Source organism: Telopea speciosissima, chromosome 6, assembly GCF_018873765.1.
Source record: "Telopea speciosissima isolate NSW1024214 ecotype Mountain lineage chromosome 6, Tspe_v1, whole genome shotgun sequence".
NCBI classification, from domain to species: domain Eukaryota; kingdom Viridiplantae; phylum Streptophyta; class Magnoliopsida; order Proteales; family Proteaceae; genus Telopea; species Telopea speciosissima.
This window is the reverse complement of record NC_057921.1, coordinates 16395826-16413107: the sequence shown is the minus strand read 5'-3', so window position 1 is coordinate 16413107 and position 17282 is coordinate 16395826. Positions and strand designations below refer to the sequence as shown.

Below are 17282 nucleotides of genomic sequence, written 5' to 3'. Positions count from 1 at the left end.
GGTTCCTTTCTTCCCCTCATGTGTCTTTCCACTTTTACAGTGATATCTCATTCCCCCCACACATGAGGGAGCTATATATTTGAAGTTATAGAACTATCACCTAAAGGTTTTGTGTTGGACCTTTTAAAATAATCAATTAGCATTGCAATAGTAGTTAGAGAATCATGAATCTAAAATCAGGTCTTTTACTCCTTGTCTACCTCAACCTATTCTGTAATTATAATATAGTCATAGTATAACATTGGTAGATCTATGTGAGCACAACCTAAATAATTTTGTAAAGCTATTGGTTAGAAAAATATTGACTGCATAATCAAGTGGTGAAATGGAGAAATGAACAATGTACTATTTATTCTGAATGTTTAATGATAAGCTTTAACTTCCACAACACTTTGTATCTCATTTTATCCCTTGTTATGGGTGTGTGTGTTTGTGAGTTAACTGCTTCTTGATCCTTAGGGATTGGCGGATGTCATAGGATATCCGGGTCACTTGCCTAAATCCTCCCAGGAGGTGGTTTGGGGCATGACAGAAGATCTCAAGGTTATAATTGCTAAATTGTAAAGGCTTAAATGTTAAAATGTAAAATACTGAAATAGTTATTGAGAGTTTATAGAGCTATAGTCTCACATCGGTTTGTTTAGGTACTAGGTTCCTTCATATACCTGAGGAGCTCTAATGCCTTACAGGTTTGGGTTGGATCCTCTAACATGGTATTTGAGCCCATGGTTCCTTTCTTCCCCTCATGTGTCTTTCCACTTTTACAGTGATATCTCATTCCCCCCACACATGAGGGTGGTATATATTTGAAGTTATAGAACTATAACCTAAAGGTTTTGTGTTGGACCTTTTAAAATAATCAATTAGCATTGCAATAGTAGTTAGAGAATCATGAATCTAAAATCAGGCCTTTTACTCCTGGTCTACCTCAACCTGTTCTGTAATTATAATATAGTCACAGTATAACATTGGTAGATCTATGTGAGCACAACCTAAAATAATGGAAAAAAAATAAAATTGGCCTATGTAGGTCTCGAACCTGCGACCTTCGCGTTATTAGCACGACGCTCTAACCAACTGAGCTAATAGGCCATGAGTTCAAACTATCCCAGTCTATATTCTTGTACTTCGTTTTTATTCTATTTTTCTGTAATACAATTGACCTTAAAAAACTAAATAAATAAAAAAGAGCTAATAGGCCACATGAGAATTGCAATTTATAACCCAATTTTTTGGGGGAAATTATCAGCGCCACCCCCTGATGTTTGCCTATATTTTAAGGCACACCCACTAACTATCATAATATCAATGTCACCCCCTGCTTTACCAAACTAATTCTACACAGACCCCCTACCGTTAGTTAAGAGCTCTTAAGTGGTGATATCAGCTATTAAATATTTTTTAAAAGATAATTTTGCCCTTCTTAATATGCGAAGTACCTAATCTACCCTTGCGATTAAATCCACTAACCCATCTTCTTCCTCACACTCGGCGACAACCTTGAGAATCCACTACAAACCTACTGTCTTCTAAAGAAGAGACATACTCCGGTGATAAAGCGGCCCAGTGTCAACCGACCACCATCTTCCTTACTCCGGCGAGTACAGGAGATGCTCCATTTCCACTGTTTACTGGTATTTCATGTTCATTTACGTCGAAGCTAAGAAACAATTATTGGTTGATCCTGCTGAGAGAAGGATGAAATCTTAGATGGCAAGTGGCTACCGATTGTTTGGGATCAATCTGGTAAATATACCAGATATCTTGGGTTCTATAGAGAAGACACCATCATGTCCCATGAGTGTATCACGTGCAACCATTGACTGATTGACCCCACTGGCTAGTTCTGGAGCTGATTCAGACCAAAAATCGGACCTCTCAAAAGTCTCGAAGGAACATAAACAATGGTTGGTACAGGTGTCACCAAAGGGTAGTCAAAGCAAGTAGAGTTACTGTAGTTCTTCCACCAGGAGTCGTGTCAAGGTATGTTAAAACCTGTTGTTTGATAATCAAAGGTGCATGATGAACACAGATTTTATTTAGAAAGAGGTCATGAAGTATAGATTTTAATTAGGAAGCACAATAGTATCATTCATCTGATAATTTGTCCACAGAAAGTGGATTTGTGATTCTGAAGGTTCAAATGCAAGGGACTGTTGTTGGTCGGGCTGTTGACTTGACTGCATTGGAAGGGTACGATCAACTTATATTTGAACTGGAGGGGATATGTTTGAGATCGCAGGTCTTGTAGTGTTATGTGTGCTCAGCCATAGAGTGTGTGTGTGTGTGAGTTCAGGTAGCAGGGGAAGGGAGTGGGGTGAGTGTGTGGTGTGTGCCCAAAGTGCAGGGGAAGGGGAGTACAGTGTGTGTGAGAAGAGAGAGATAGAACGGAGAGTATAGACTGACTTAGAGTGGCCGGAAATGGGTGGGGTAAAGAAGCTCGTCAGGTAGCAGGGGAAGGGATGGGGCGAGTGTATGCTAGTTTTGAAGTCTCCAAAGGTAAGAAACGATTTAGGAATAGATTTTTTTTATGTTTTTAGTGTAAAGGGCATATTGGTCAAAAAAATATCATATGTTAACACCGTTCATAAATGGGTAACGATTGATATTATAATCCTTAGTGGGTGTGCCTTAAAATATAGGCAAATGTCAGGGGGTGGCGTTGATAATTTCCCTTTTTTTTTGGGGGAAGGTTGAAGGGGGAATTGGAAGGGATAACTAGGGTGGTGATTGACTAGTCCGAACATATCGATCAAATGGTAAGAAAAAAAAAAACTAGGAGTATATATGCTAATACATAATGGGAGTAAGCATTATAGTGAAATATAATGCCCCAACTTTTGATTAGGAGAGCCTATCATTCCTGTAAAACTGTGCACCAATTGGTACAACATCATATTGTTCTTGGTTATAAACCAAACCATACCAGATGTTCAGACTAGATTAGAACTATAGATTTAGAGATCACAATCAGATTGCCCGTATCCACTGAGTTCACATGGTAACAGTTCGGATTGATCTTGAGTTGATTTGCTGATCCCTCAGAAATGAGTTTTAGACAGATCTCCCAAATACTGTTCTACCCAAGTTTGAGTCGAGGCCCAATTGGTTCGGGTCCTTCGGGATACTATTGATATCAAATTAAGACTGTGTTTAGTATTTTGAGTCTAGAAAGCAATCTGAAGCAAGAAAATTGAGAAGAATTTGGTTTTAGAATACATTCTAGACTCAGAATCTATTCCAAGAGTGCATACCAAACACAACCTAATATTCAAATTATTCTAATAATGACCTTTTCTTTGGTTGATTTCTATTTGTATTTATTACTTATTTTTAAGAAATCATTTATGATAATAAATTATGGTCCACAAATAATACTTGTTTGGTTACTATTTATACAATATATTATATAATTAGAAAACAGGTTTGGTATGCCTTTGAACAAAATATATTATGTATCCTATGCAATCTATTTTGTGTGGGTATCCGCTTAACATGGCATTTCAAGCAGGAGCATCTCTGTTCAGCATTTCATTAAACAGACGATGAGCCATGTCGGCAGCACCATTTTGTACATAACCCACTATCATGGTGGTTCATAATGTAGGGTCTTTTGTAATAAATTTTTCAAAGTTAATTTGATAGGCTTAATTAATTACTTGGCACGGTTAATTGGTGGGGATCCTAATACTGAAGCTGGTTCAAGCATGTCCCTCGGTTCTAATTGAGATGCATCAGCCCAAACCCATTGTGGTACTATAAGTACTAATTAGAAGGGTCCCTGTAGTCACGTTGTTTTTACTTCCCTATTTCTCCCACCTAGTGCACCATGCAAAAGATCCCTTCAAGGTGTGTTTCGCCAAGCACAGAGCAAGGAGGAGATCTTGATTATTATCTTATTATTCTGCATCAGTATACCAAGGTGCAAGGTACTACGATCTCTTTCCCTTTCTATTTCCATTGAAAGTTTTGTTCTAGGGTTCATATGGGCATGATAGTGTAGGGTTTTATCACTGTCTAAACCCAAAGGAGATTAGGTTAATCAAACAAGTGGCATCAAAGACTTCCCATATGATCTAGAATCAACAAAGAACTTTTAATTGAATCGATCTTCATGAAAGATCAAATTTTATCCAATTTTTTTTTTCAAAATTTGGGAAATATGCACGTTTCTGCCGCTACCGGAATTTTTGTCTGGTGAAATTCTATTTTGATACCACCATGTGGAAGGTCTCGGCGAGACGAGAAAAACAGTGGGTGGACTGCCACCAGTCAACGTCGGACACGCCGTCACGCGCCGGCCGACTGGTGAGTAGATCTCACTCGTCGTTGGCTTAAAAAAAAAAACAAAAACAAACAAATGGTAGGGAAATGGAATATTCCCTAGAATATTCTTTTACTTGTGGGTCATTTTTGGCCCAGTCAGTGTTGACCCGACTTGGTCAAAGATGCCAAACCCGGTCAAAGATTCCTGACCCAAGATCCGTCGATGAAAAAAGACTCATTTAAATTGTTATTTGAACGTTCAATAAATCTTAGCTTAGTATCTAGTATCTTGGGATGTTGTTAGTTTTAACAATGGACTTTCACGCAGTTTAAGTTACCCTGAATTGAAGAGTTGGAACTATTTAGTTCTGTCCTAAATTTAGGCATGGGGATCCAGGATAAAGTAGAGATCAAAGGGATTGGCTCTTTTACCTTGCATTTAGATTATGGAGAAATTTTTGTTTTAAGGGATGTCTTTTATACTCCTACTATTAGGAGGAACCTTCTTTCAGTTTCTAAGCTTGAGAAACTGGGTTATGACTTTGATTTTGGAAACTAAGTTTCGACCTATTGACATGTTTTTGTTGACATGGTAAACCGGTTCGGGCCAGTACCCAATTAATTTGAGAAAACCAACCCGGTTCGGACCGAGCAGGACCAAAATTGAATCGGGGTTTGACCAAGCGCGAGTGCTTTCACGCGCCATCTTTGATCGGGGTGCTTGAGAGCGCGTGGCAGTGCCTTGGCTCGTTATCTTCATCTCTTCGAGACCTACGCCGTGGTGTCCTGTGTATGTCTAAACAATAACTCCAAGGGCACCTTTTATTTTAGGTTTCGTGTCTCTCCTTTTATGGGATTTCCTGTTTGAATTTAAGTTTTGAATTTTGGCATTATTCTGGTTGTTTATGGGGACTAAAACTTGCCAAAACTATTTCAGTGCATGACAACATTATTCTTTAACACTGGTTAAGTTGTTAGAAAGATGTAATGTATATTCTTCCACTTATTTGGCTGCAAACTTTTATTTTATGGGAACTGTAGGGGAATGAGATGTTGACCATCAAAGTGGAACGCCAAGTTTCTCTGTAGTTCTACTATGCTAGTAAAGTTATTGTTTGGCTGTAAATTTTTCTTTTTATAGGAACTGTGGGGGAATGAGATGTTGACCACCAAAGTGGCACATCAAGTTTCTCTATAGTTCTACCATGGCAACAAAGTTATTGTTTAGCTGCATATTTTTCCTTTTATGGGATTTGTGGGGAATGAGATGTTGACTATCAAAGTGGCATGTCAAGTTTCTCTGCAGTCTGACATGGTAGCAAAGTTGGTAGTATATGCCCAAAGGTGATGCTACCCAAGTTTAAAATAAATGTGCATGCTCATACAAGTATAGGAAAGAACGGTAGTCTAGGAGTTCTATATGCCCAAAGGTGATAGGATCCGTACACTATTATTTCTTTCATGGTAAATGTGGATTTATGAAAGGACCAATGCATCTTATGCCCCAAAGGGTGAAGATGTAGTCCGGTTGTGACTTTCATGTGATTTATATTGCTAGTAATTTGTATTCTCCTATGCTAGCTAATTTACTCATTTTGGTGTGTTTATATCATACCTAAGTTATGCTCCCATAGACTAGTGTATGTATATATCTGAGTTATACTATCTCAAGGATGGTTGTTCAAGGTAACTTTTTCCATTGTTCATGCCCTATTTGGGGACACCTGTAAGGAATGGAAAGAGGACTTAGATATGGCATTTTGTCTAATCCAGTTAGACTAAGTTTTTAGTGAGACTAAACCCATAGTTACTACCACTAGTAATTGAGATTTCCCAAATAGCTGAGAAAGGAGTATTGATGAATTAACTTCTCTTAGCATAGTTTGATTGTAATGGAAAAGTGCGAGAATACATACTTTAAATAGCTTCCATTGCAAAAAAAAATTCAAGGATCTTGGGACTTGTTTTGACAATGGACTTCTGGTCCACCTCACTCTCAAATCCCTCCTAGAACAGTATGAGAACCTGAAGACCACCTATATAGTTTTGGGAGAAAAGTGGACCAGAAAAAAAACTACGGAAAGGACAAGAAGAGAATTTAAAAACCCCCTAGGAGGATTTGGTAGGTGACCCGAATTGTATAACAGCAATCCGCCAAATCCCACAGATCTAGAAGCAGTGCTTATGATCATGGAACCACAATCCATCTCTTTACCATAGGTAAGATCAGAGTGCAGCAGCAAATAGACTACAATTCAATCATAAAAGGAAGCATAGTGATACAGGGAAATGGTGATAATATAAATATAAGATAGTTTATACATTTCCCTCCAACCCACAAACAAGAAACAAAGCTGATAAGTACAGTACTACATACATGGCTATATACAGGGTGAGCATACTCAACCCCAAAAAGAAAATGTAAAGAAAGCTACAACTGATCCACAGTCAGAATAGGAAAAGTCCTAACAAAACAAAAAGGAGTTCCCACAGCAAAACATCAGAAGCACTTCTCAGTGGTCTTCATCCACGACCACTGAGAAAGTATGCAGGATTGGTATGACCTCCATTGGGGTCCACACCAACATCATCGTAACAACCAGGACTCTCCTCCTCGAGATGACCCTCCATGCCACAGCGGCATCGATCTGCAAAATCATCTAAGAAAAATATTGCATAACAGAGTGTGAGCCCCACCGAGCTCGTGAGCAAATAACATCAACCATGCATGCACATGCAATCACAATTCATAGTTCAAATGATCTTACATGATCTGCAAGTCCAGTTTATTATTAGCCACCTAGCAATACAACTAAGTCAGATCTGTGCTACTACAATCCCCAATACATGTATCCCTGGTGCGGGCTTCTAACCCCTTCCTGCGATACACCCATTGAGTTATCGGAGATGACCAGTCAGCTCCTGCATTCGTTCACCAAGGTCAGCCCGACCAACCCTCTGTGATTAACCTGTGGGACAATCCATTTCTTTTCTCTTTTCTTTTCTTTTCTGGCTTATAGCCCATATGCACCATTCCGGTGTTCTATTCATTCCTTTTTCTCTTTTCTCATTTTTCTGATGGTCGCCCCCACAGGCATCCAACACCTTAACCCTTATTGGCAAGGGTGCGTAGAATGGGTGATGAAACTCTAGTCCCATGTCTATATGGCATCGTATGAGTCAGGTGGTGTCAATTGCATCCCATACTATGGGCTACCATGGGCCTCATTTTCAAGTCGACTACGGCATCTAGTCTAACATGCACAATCATCATAGAAGAATTCACAGTGTTGATCAACAGACAGTCATTATGCAGTGATTTGAGTAGTTTGAACAGAAGTAAATAATATATCAATTATATTCAATTCTTATTAGCCAACATCAAATTAGGGGTGTCAACTGGTCAGGCTCAGTCGGTCTCGGTCAGGCCTAGCCGGGCCTCACCAATTTTATAGGCTGCACCATGTCTAACCGTTTAGGCATTCGGGCTTACCTTGGGCGGGCATGGTACGATTTTATTTTGGTCGGTCAATGTTCGGTCTTTAATCGGGGCAGCCTTATTCAGGCTAAACGGGCCTAAATCGGGTCTAAAATGGGCTAATGAGCCGTTTAACTCTAAATGGTCTCTAAACGGTGTAGGCTTACTAATTGATATGCAACCAGAATTTTAAGTTCAAACCATCACACCGTTGGGCACTCACTGTACACCTCAACTTAAAATCAAATAAAACTTATCCCAACTAAAATAGCAGCAGAACACCGAATAGAAGCACATCTAACAAAGTAAGTAGAGGGAAAAATAATAGCAGCATAACACCGAATAGAAACACTTCTAACAAACTAAGTAGAGGGTAATAAAAAAATAGCAACACAACACCAAATAGAAGCACATCTAACAAAGTAAGATCTAAAAACTAAAACTAAGCCTCATCTTACCTACGTTAAGTGTATCTAAATCTAACCAATAAATGTCGAAGACCAACAAAAAAACAAACAAAAAAAAGGAAATTTGGAGGGAAGGGGAGGGGAAGTTTATAAGTTAAAGGGTCGGGCTGGGTTGAGCTGCAACAGGGCGGTCTAGGTCGGGCCTGGAATCGGTTGGTCCGGTAGGGCACCTGACGGGCTAGGACCCCACACCCGGACCGCCCGATTACAAAACATGTCGGGCTTAAGCCCGACAAGTGTAGTAATTGGGCCGGGCCGGGCTGGACTTTAATCGGGAGGGCTCGATCGGGCCTGGCGGGCCGGGCCTAGAATTGACACCCCTACATCATATCATAATTACATATACACATATGATAGTATTATTCACTTACCTGAGTTGGGTTCTAAGACCTCAGTTGCAAACTCAGTTCCCACAGTAGTTTGATAGTGGTCCTCAAGCACGAGATCAAGTCCTAGATGTAAATCAAAAGTTGTTATGTTAAGTTGTCAGTCTGTCACTGGGAGTCCTAGGGTTACCCTAAACTTACTGGGTTGATCCGGGGTTCAGTTGGTTCTCACTTGGAATCACTGGGCCTTGCACTGGGCCTTAGGTCATGTCCTGGTGCCTCAACCAGTGTCAGTGGATCAAAGGGGTAAAATGGTCATTAATAAGGTTTGCACCTGGCCCTAGGTCAGAATATGTTTACAGTGCTATCCACAGCTTATCTATGCTGTAGGACCAAGCACAGCAGGGCTTCCTTCACCTATGGGCCCACTAGGGTTCCAAAACATTTCCAATCAAGGGCAGATGTGGGGAAGGGCTTTTTGGTAATTTTCCAGCCTTCCCACAATGTCCAGGGGTCAAAGGGTGAGGTTCCCCAGGTCTGATCATCAATACAACCAATTTTCCTTCACTGGGCGTTGGCTCTGGGCGATGTCTGCATCGCCCAGTGCCCTCAAATCAACATTGGGCTGAGTTCCCAAGGCTGGGCTTTTCAGGCTAGGCTTATTCTTGATCCTCTATAGGTTTGGGGGATTAGGGAGCCCCTGAGATGGCCTACCCATTGGTCCAATTGGATCCTCCATCAGATCCACCATCAGGCTGCCAAGGGCTGCCCAGACAGTCCCAGTGAATAGTGTTATAGGGTTTTGCCAAGCTTGGGAATCTTATTTCAACCATATGTAAGGCTGGAAAAGCCTAAAAAATAATGGTTCAGGGCTGCAACCACCTAAGGTTTGGTCTCTGCAGCCCTAGCTTGCACCCAGGACTCCAATCAGTTCATCTGGAGCAAATCTGGGCACTGCAATAGGGCACAGCCAGATTTGGCTCCCAAGAACAGCATATCAGACTTTTAAAATTATGCAAAAATCACAGATCTTCCATGCATAAGGTCTGCATGGGAGATCTGGAGTGGATCTGGGCAAACCCTAGCTGTTCTGGGCTGCCTAAGAAGTATGAACATAGTATACATAGAGAAGGAATAGGGACAGCAGGTATAGGGGGGTGTCTTATACCTGAAATGGGTAGGAGCAGCTTGGATTCAGGCTGGATGGGGGGTGGCAGCAGCTCCCTCTTCTTCTTCCTTCTCCTCTCTTCTTCCCCTTCCTCTTCTTCCTCTCTTCTTTCTCTCCTTTCTCTCCCACGGATTCCCAATAGAGCAAGAGCTCTAAATGAGCTCAAACTTGCCTATTTATAGACCCAGCCCCAACTAGGGCCTATTTGGCCACTAAGTTCCCTTTTAAAAATCATTTTTTGAACTGATTCAGACTGATTCTGGGCACATTGGTGGGGTCCATAGTGAACTGAGGGCATGAGGTGGTCCCTTAGGCTTACCTCTATCAGTGGAGGGTGCCCATGTCCATAATGGGTGGTCCCCACATTTAAAATAATTAAAAATATGTAGAATCAGTCACTGGACGATGTCACTGGGCTTGCTGCATCACCTAGTGCCATCGCCTAGAGAATTCCAGCAAGCTAAAATTCAATGGGGCTTGCACAGGGTTTGACCCTAAGTTAGGGTATTGTCCCCACATGCCCATTAGGGGTTTTTGGCACATTTTTACATAGGTGGGTCCCACAGTAATGAGGAGGAGAGAGATTACTTGGGATCCAGGCCATACATCAGGCTGTGAGCTGTGCAAGTGCAGGGGTCCACTGTCCATCTTCTCACAGGCATAAAGGAGGACATGCAAAGGGTTTCTTCATTGATCCATATCACCGGAGTGATGTTCCACAGTGATCCTGGTTGCCTGATCAGGGGTTCCTATCCTTGAACCAAAATTCCAGCCAGTCAGGTGCAAGGTTTGACATCTACTTCTCAAAAGGGTGTTGAATCTTACAAAAATAAGAAGAAGGTTTCTAAGATTCATCAGAAGGAGGATACCCAACAAGGATGAGGTGATGGTGTTTGTAGATAGTGGAGTAGAGGTTGTTGTTGAAGCCACATGAGTAGTTAGAATTTATTTGAACAATAGCTTATCAGGACATAGATGTTTAGGTCAAATATTGGTTAAAGATGAGATTCTTGGACCATTGTTTTTCTCAAGATTTACATGATTGAGTTGACAGCATGACGGGAAAGATGACCAAAACGAGGAAGATGAAGGCAGCTCATAGAATTAGTTTATTTGAGTTGATACACAGACTTTAGTGACCCATTTCTTACTTCAACACCTAGTTTCCAGCAGTATTTCATTACATCTATTGATGATTTCTCACGTTATGAGTACCCCTATACCTTTTTTGAGAAGTAAAACTAATTGGACGTCTTTATGATTTACAAAGAAGAAGTTGAAAACTATTTGTCAAAGAAAATCAAGATGGTATGATCTGATAGAGGTGGAGAGTATTATGGTAAGCATGGAGATTCTTCCCAAGTATTTGGCCCCTTTAGCAAGTACTTACAAGAGCAAGACATTATTGCCCAGTATTCTATGCCAAGCACATCATAGTAGAATGGTGTTGCAGAAAGAAGGAACCGTACTCTAAAAGACATGATGAGGAGCATGCGTAGTAATTCCAGAGTCCCTTTGGGGAAGGAATCAAGTCACCTTTTTATATGCTAAATAGAGTGCCCAATAAATCAGTTCCAAAGACACTTTTTGAACTTTAGATTGGAAGAAAGCCTAGTCTTAATTGCTTGCATGTCTGAGATTGCAGAGCTGAAGCAAGGTTATTTAACCCACATTTAAGGGTATTGGACCTAGGACGGTCAATTGCTTCTTTGTGGGATATGCTGAGAGGTCCAAGGGTTACAAATTCTACTGTCCTAATTCGGTTAACAGGATTATGGAAACCAGTCATGCCAAGTTCATTGAGAATGGTGGTGGATTTCCTAAGCCTAGAAATCTTGTATTTAATGAAGAGGGCACTGTTGCTCTTGATGTAATGCCTAGTACTAGTTTTCAACCACCTATTATTTTTTATCAGGCCACACCTACTAAGGAGGTACCTATTGAGCCAGTGACAACTGCTGATCCCATTGGTCCAGTCCAGCTAGAGGAGGTTTTGAGAAGGTCTAATAGACCTCGTAAGTCTGCCATCGGATCCGACTGTTTGTTGTACCTAACTGATGGTGATTTGACATTGGGTAAGAGGAGGATCCAACCAATTACAAGCAAGCTGTCTGTAGTGCAAACTCTTAAAAGTGGTTGGAGGCTATGCAAGATGAGTTGTTATCTATGAATAACAATAAGGTTTGGGAATTGGTCGATCTTCTAGAGGGTTGTGCACCCATAGGCTCCAAATGGGTGTACAAAAATAAGACTGATTCTCAAGGTAGGTTTGAACGCTACAAGGCCAGATTAGTAGCAAAGGATTTCACGCAGCATGAAGGAGTGGGTTTCCATGAAACATTTTCCCCAGTATCCACAAAAGATTCTTTAGAATCATTATGGCACTTGTAGCTCATTATGATCTAGAGTTACACTAGATCAATGTTAAAAATGCATTCTTGAATGGAGATCTAGTAGAGGATGTTTACATGGTTCAACCAGAAGGTTTTGAGATTGTGGGGAATGAGAGGAAAGTTTGTAAGCTGAAGAAGTCCTTGTGTGGTCTGCAGCAAGCCTCAAGATAGTGGTACCTCAAGTTTCATGAGGTGGTAGTCTCTTTTGGGTTTTTTGAGAACCCAATAGATCATTGTATCTATCTGAAGGTCAGTGGGAGTAAGTTCATCATCCTGGTGCTATATGTAGATGATATCTTACTAGCATGTAGTGACATGATATTGTTACTTGAGACAAAGAGTTTTCTGTCTGCGAGTTTTGAAATGAAGGATATGGGTGAGGCCAATTTTATCATTGGTGTTGAGATCAAGTGTGATAGGAAGTACGGTTTTCTAGGGCTTTCTTAAAAAGCTTATATTGAGAGGTTCTCAAAAGGTTTAATATGTCTACTTGTTTAGCTAGTGATGTACCAATCAGCAAAGGAGATAGAGCGAACAAGCAGCTAGGGCTGCAACAGGGTCAGGTTGGACCGGGCTTTATAGAACCCTAGCCTAACCCTGAGTCCCCTTAGCTGGGCCCAGGCCCCACCAGACCTTGACTCAGGGCCTTAAAAATCCAACTCTAGCCCGCTCTCAGGGTTGGGTCGGGCCGGGCTGACCCTGATTGGCCCTGATCTTGGGGGGGGGGGGGAAGGAAATGCATAAGCTGGAATGGGCCAAAGAGAAAATTATCAATTTTATGAAAATAACACTATAATAAAATGTATTATATCACTTATTATGTTCATATATAATATATTGTATAACAAATGTGGGTGACGTTTAAATTTTATAATATATATATATATATATATATATATATTATTAATATATATTTTATAGTATAACTTAAAACAGGGTCAGGCCAAGCCGGGTCAGGCTTAGCCAGAGGCCTCAACCCTGGCCCGACCTGACCAGGACTCAGGGCCAGAGACTTCCAGCCATGACCTGCCCTCAAGGCCAATTATCTCAGCCCAGATCCTATTTTGGCTCAGGGCGGGCCAGGCAGGTTCGGGCCGATAGGGCTAAACTTGCACCCCTACAAGCAGCAGTGCCCTAGAATTGTTATTGAGAGGAGTTCTATGACCGACAAGTCCTATGCTTCTGCAGTAGGGAGTCTAACGTGTGCACATGTTCGTACTCGCCCGGACATAGCTTTCGCAGCCAGTGTTTTAGGGCATTTCCAGTATGGTCCTGGGTTAGCACATTGGGTATGAGACTAAAGGGTTATGTAATGAAATTATTTATTTAGATTGCTGAGTACAAACTATTTTAGAGAAGACATAAATATTTCATTCTGCAGCTCCTTATCTTCAAGATGAAGAGGCATCCACCCTACTCCCAATATCAACGGCAAAAATCTTAAGCAGGGGACCCACAATCCTTAGGAGCAAAGCAAAGAGCACCAATTTCTCCTGGACTTCTATCTCCCAGCTCAAAATCATAGGAGAACTTATGTTGCATTTGCTGAAAAGCTCCAATCATGTAACGGGGTCTGATCTAAGTAGAACACAAATATAATTTCTCCCTGCCAAAAATATACCGGCAGGTTGCACAACAAGGTCAGCTCCTCTAAAATGGAATGTCATAGTTGGATACCTATCAAAACCAGACAGATTAGGGAAACAGAGATCTAATGCTAGCAAATCTCTTGGTCTACTTCCACTATCGTATGGTTGAATATGAAACTGTGCGAAGTACTAAACAAAGCCAATTCTCACATGAGCATAAACATTAGGAAGAAGTATAGTTATTGGACATCCTGAATCTATGGCAGAACCCCCAAAGAACAATCCCTATAGTCTAAGACGAATGTTTTGGGTACTAATATCTTGCAAGTCCAAATAGTGTAGTGCTTCACTTGGTCCTCTCAGCAATGGTGTTGATAGCACTTGTGGTCCTACCATCTTTGCACCTCCAATATATAACTGAGAATTGGTGTGTTCAGAGTTTGATAGGCAATAAGAAAAGCATTTTTTGCCTACTTGGTCCAGGAAGGGAAGAGTTCCAGTACCTCTAGACCCTAAGCCCAAAATTCCACCAATTTTATTCGGTTGTGGAAATTCGTAGTGGTAGCTCATAAAGCCACAACCCAAGAATATGTTGTATGTTTCTGCACGTCTAGAATTAGAAGGGAAGGTTAAGTTCTCTCTTATAATGGCTCCTGCTATTGAGGGCTGAGGGTTCTCCCCATAACTTATTCTGAATCCATAAAATGTTTGAAAGCAATCCTGGGTTGAAGTTGGACAGGTTGGATGACCACAAGGAATACACTTGTAACTCTGAGATATTCTGTATGGGAAATTAGGTTGTTGCAGGGGAAAGCAAGGATCACAACCATCACATTGAACCCATGTTAATTGACTTCCAGTGTCAATCATCAAAAAATAAGGCATCCCCTCTCGGCCAAGATAAGGTGGAAATGAACCTATACCAACCTGGGTTACAAAGTAAAAACCAGCGGATTGCACTGTTGCCACTATGTAATCAACCTCACTGCTACCATTCCAGTTTTGTTCTCTCATCATCGAGACTAGATGATGCATACGAGCGTTTGTGCCCTGAATAAGTATATCAATCTTCTCCATATCTGTTATGTTCCCTGAATAGAAAGGTGAGTGGGGCGAGAATGGGTGAATGAGACTTAGAGTGATGGGCTTGGGACCTTCAACAGCTGCATGTAGTAGCAAAGAACTTGAGAGTTGAGAAATTAGAGATAACAAAGTCTCCATGAAAGCCATTGAAGCTATTCGATGATAAGGAATGGAATGTCACCACAATGGCTGAGGACATGAGAGAGATTTATAATTGAGAATTGCCACTAAAGCTGAGGTTAAAGGGGTACCCACATATCCTAAATTAAATGGGAAACTGAGAAAGTAAATGTATTCTTACCAAAAAAAAGGGGCAAGTAAATGTATAACTGAAGAATGTGACAAGAAACATCTTAATTCGACGCAAAAAATGGAAAGTCTTTAATGTGAACAATAAACCCAGTCAGTCTAAGAAATGTTTTTATAATTTGGAGGTAACTGCCAGAATGTGTATCAGAGAAAAAGTGAGAAAATTTATTATAGACAAAAGTCTCTGTAGAGGAGTGTACTGCCTATGCCCATACACTGAGGGGGAAAAATTACCACCCCGCCCCCGTGAAAGGCGAAAAGCCCACCCCCATGATACTAATATGCACTCTTTGGCTCACGCTCGCATTAGGGCCACATTTCCCCGCAGAGAACCTTGACCCATTTATTATAAATTAAGAAAACAGATTCGAATCTAATTATGTTATGTGCCCAATGGGACTCGATCTATTATATGGGTGAGATTGGGCTAACCTAGTATGGGAGGTTAAAGGTTTCGATTTAACATATTCCATTAGCTCTGGAGTTTTTGGCATCTCGGTCATGTACTTAACATTTGGTATTAAAGTGGAGCACCATGTCATGGGTTAGAGTTGCAAAAAGGGTTACTTAGGAGAGGGTCAAGTATTGAACACATCAGTTCATAGATATTTAGTCTATACAATTAATAATTGAAGATTTCATTTTTGTTATTTAGGAAAAATGGAAATTTCATTAGTAAGAGGTCAAACTAGTTTGTGTAATTCCAATTTTCAATCTTATATATATAGAATTTATACCATTAATGATTTTTTTTGGTAAGATATCATTAATGATTAATGGTTTCATTAATGTCCTTTAGGCAAAAGGAGAATGTCATTACTATTAAGATGTCAGACCAATCTAATTAATTCCGATTTCCAATCAATGGGTCAACTTGTTGACCTCATTGTGGGAACTATATATCATTTTTTTCTTCTTTTTTCGGTCTATATATTTAGGTTGCCCCATGGGATTTTGACTACAAATACTAGAGAGTGACCGTGTGAAAATGAGCAGAGAAGTGGGGAAGAGGGAAGTGGTTTTCTTAAGGCACATGGTGAAGACATGATTGTCGAACCAATTACCTCTTAGGAGACTACACTATTGACAAGGCACCGATCAACTACTCTAGTAGTTGTCTTCTACTATATAGTCCAACAGTCTCACAAAAACTACATATTTAGACGAAACTCAATTTTTAAGATAAGAAAATTATGTCTTTTTTTTTTTTTTTTTTTGCTAAAAGATCATTTGAATTGAAAAAAAAAAGTGTACAAAAATAACTGGCAAAGCGCCAAACACCCCACTCCTTAACACCAGGTAGTGTGACTAGGATAGCCCGTATCCCCTACCAACACCAGGATCTATCCTTGCAATACCAAGTTCATCAACCGAGTAATATGACCATAATTGGAGTAGAAGTGGAAGTAATATAACATAATCATAATACCAGAGTGCGGAAGCTAGACGAATGATATCATATAAGTAAGTTGCATCCTATTCCAACATCACAAGTTTATCAAAATCATACTAAATATATACACCAACATATCACTAAACCTAGTGAGTGATTAGATCAAACAAGCAAGCACAAGTATGTATACATGATGCTCAGTACATATGATGCATGAATTCCTTTGGTGATTTTCCACCTAACATCACAACTAAGTCTAGTTCTAGTACTACTATAACCCATAGGTAGCATCCTGGGTCCCAGTGCCATAAAATGGATGATAATTCGATGATGACAAACTCGAGTTACTATAGAAGCCTTTGGTACTGGACTCCTCCATGAGATTGTCCACAAACCCCCTATACAAAACATGTCCTAGCGTTCAATCCGAAATACGATCGGCACCTAAACTTCTCAACGGGCCGTGTCCATGGGCTTGCCGACACCTAAGCCCCTATCGATAAGGGTCGTAGTATAGGGTACATCACATCCTAACCAGCATACAACTATTGCATGAGAGGTGTATGCATATGCGTAGGCTAGAGGTTGAATCCATAGTGCCAAAATAACGGTCGGCCTAGCTATCCTCTCAACTTCTCTAGCTTACTCATACACATACAAGAGTACGATGACTGTGATATTGAAATAATGGCTGACTGGTCACAAACCCATTTCTATCCTAATGCAGCAGTTATCTCTAATGCAAGTTACTTCTACATGAGCAACAAGTAAATACCGCAGGGTGATCCCAAGTCCGGTGCCCACTGATGG

The 17282-nt window shown here is 40.6% G+C and overlaps 1 non-coding gene across 1 annotated transcript; it reads right to left on the bottom strand.

Annotated features, from left to right (window-relative positions):
- Positions 1-1018: 1018 nt before the first annotated feature.
- Positions 1019-1092, bottom strand: TRNAI-AAU. Its single transcript has one exon. It is a non-coding gene; the product is annotated as a tRNA-Ile (tRNA).
- Between the last annotated feature and the right edge of the window lie 16190 nt (positions 1093-17282).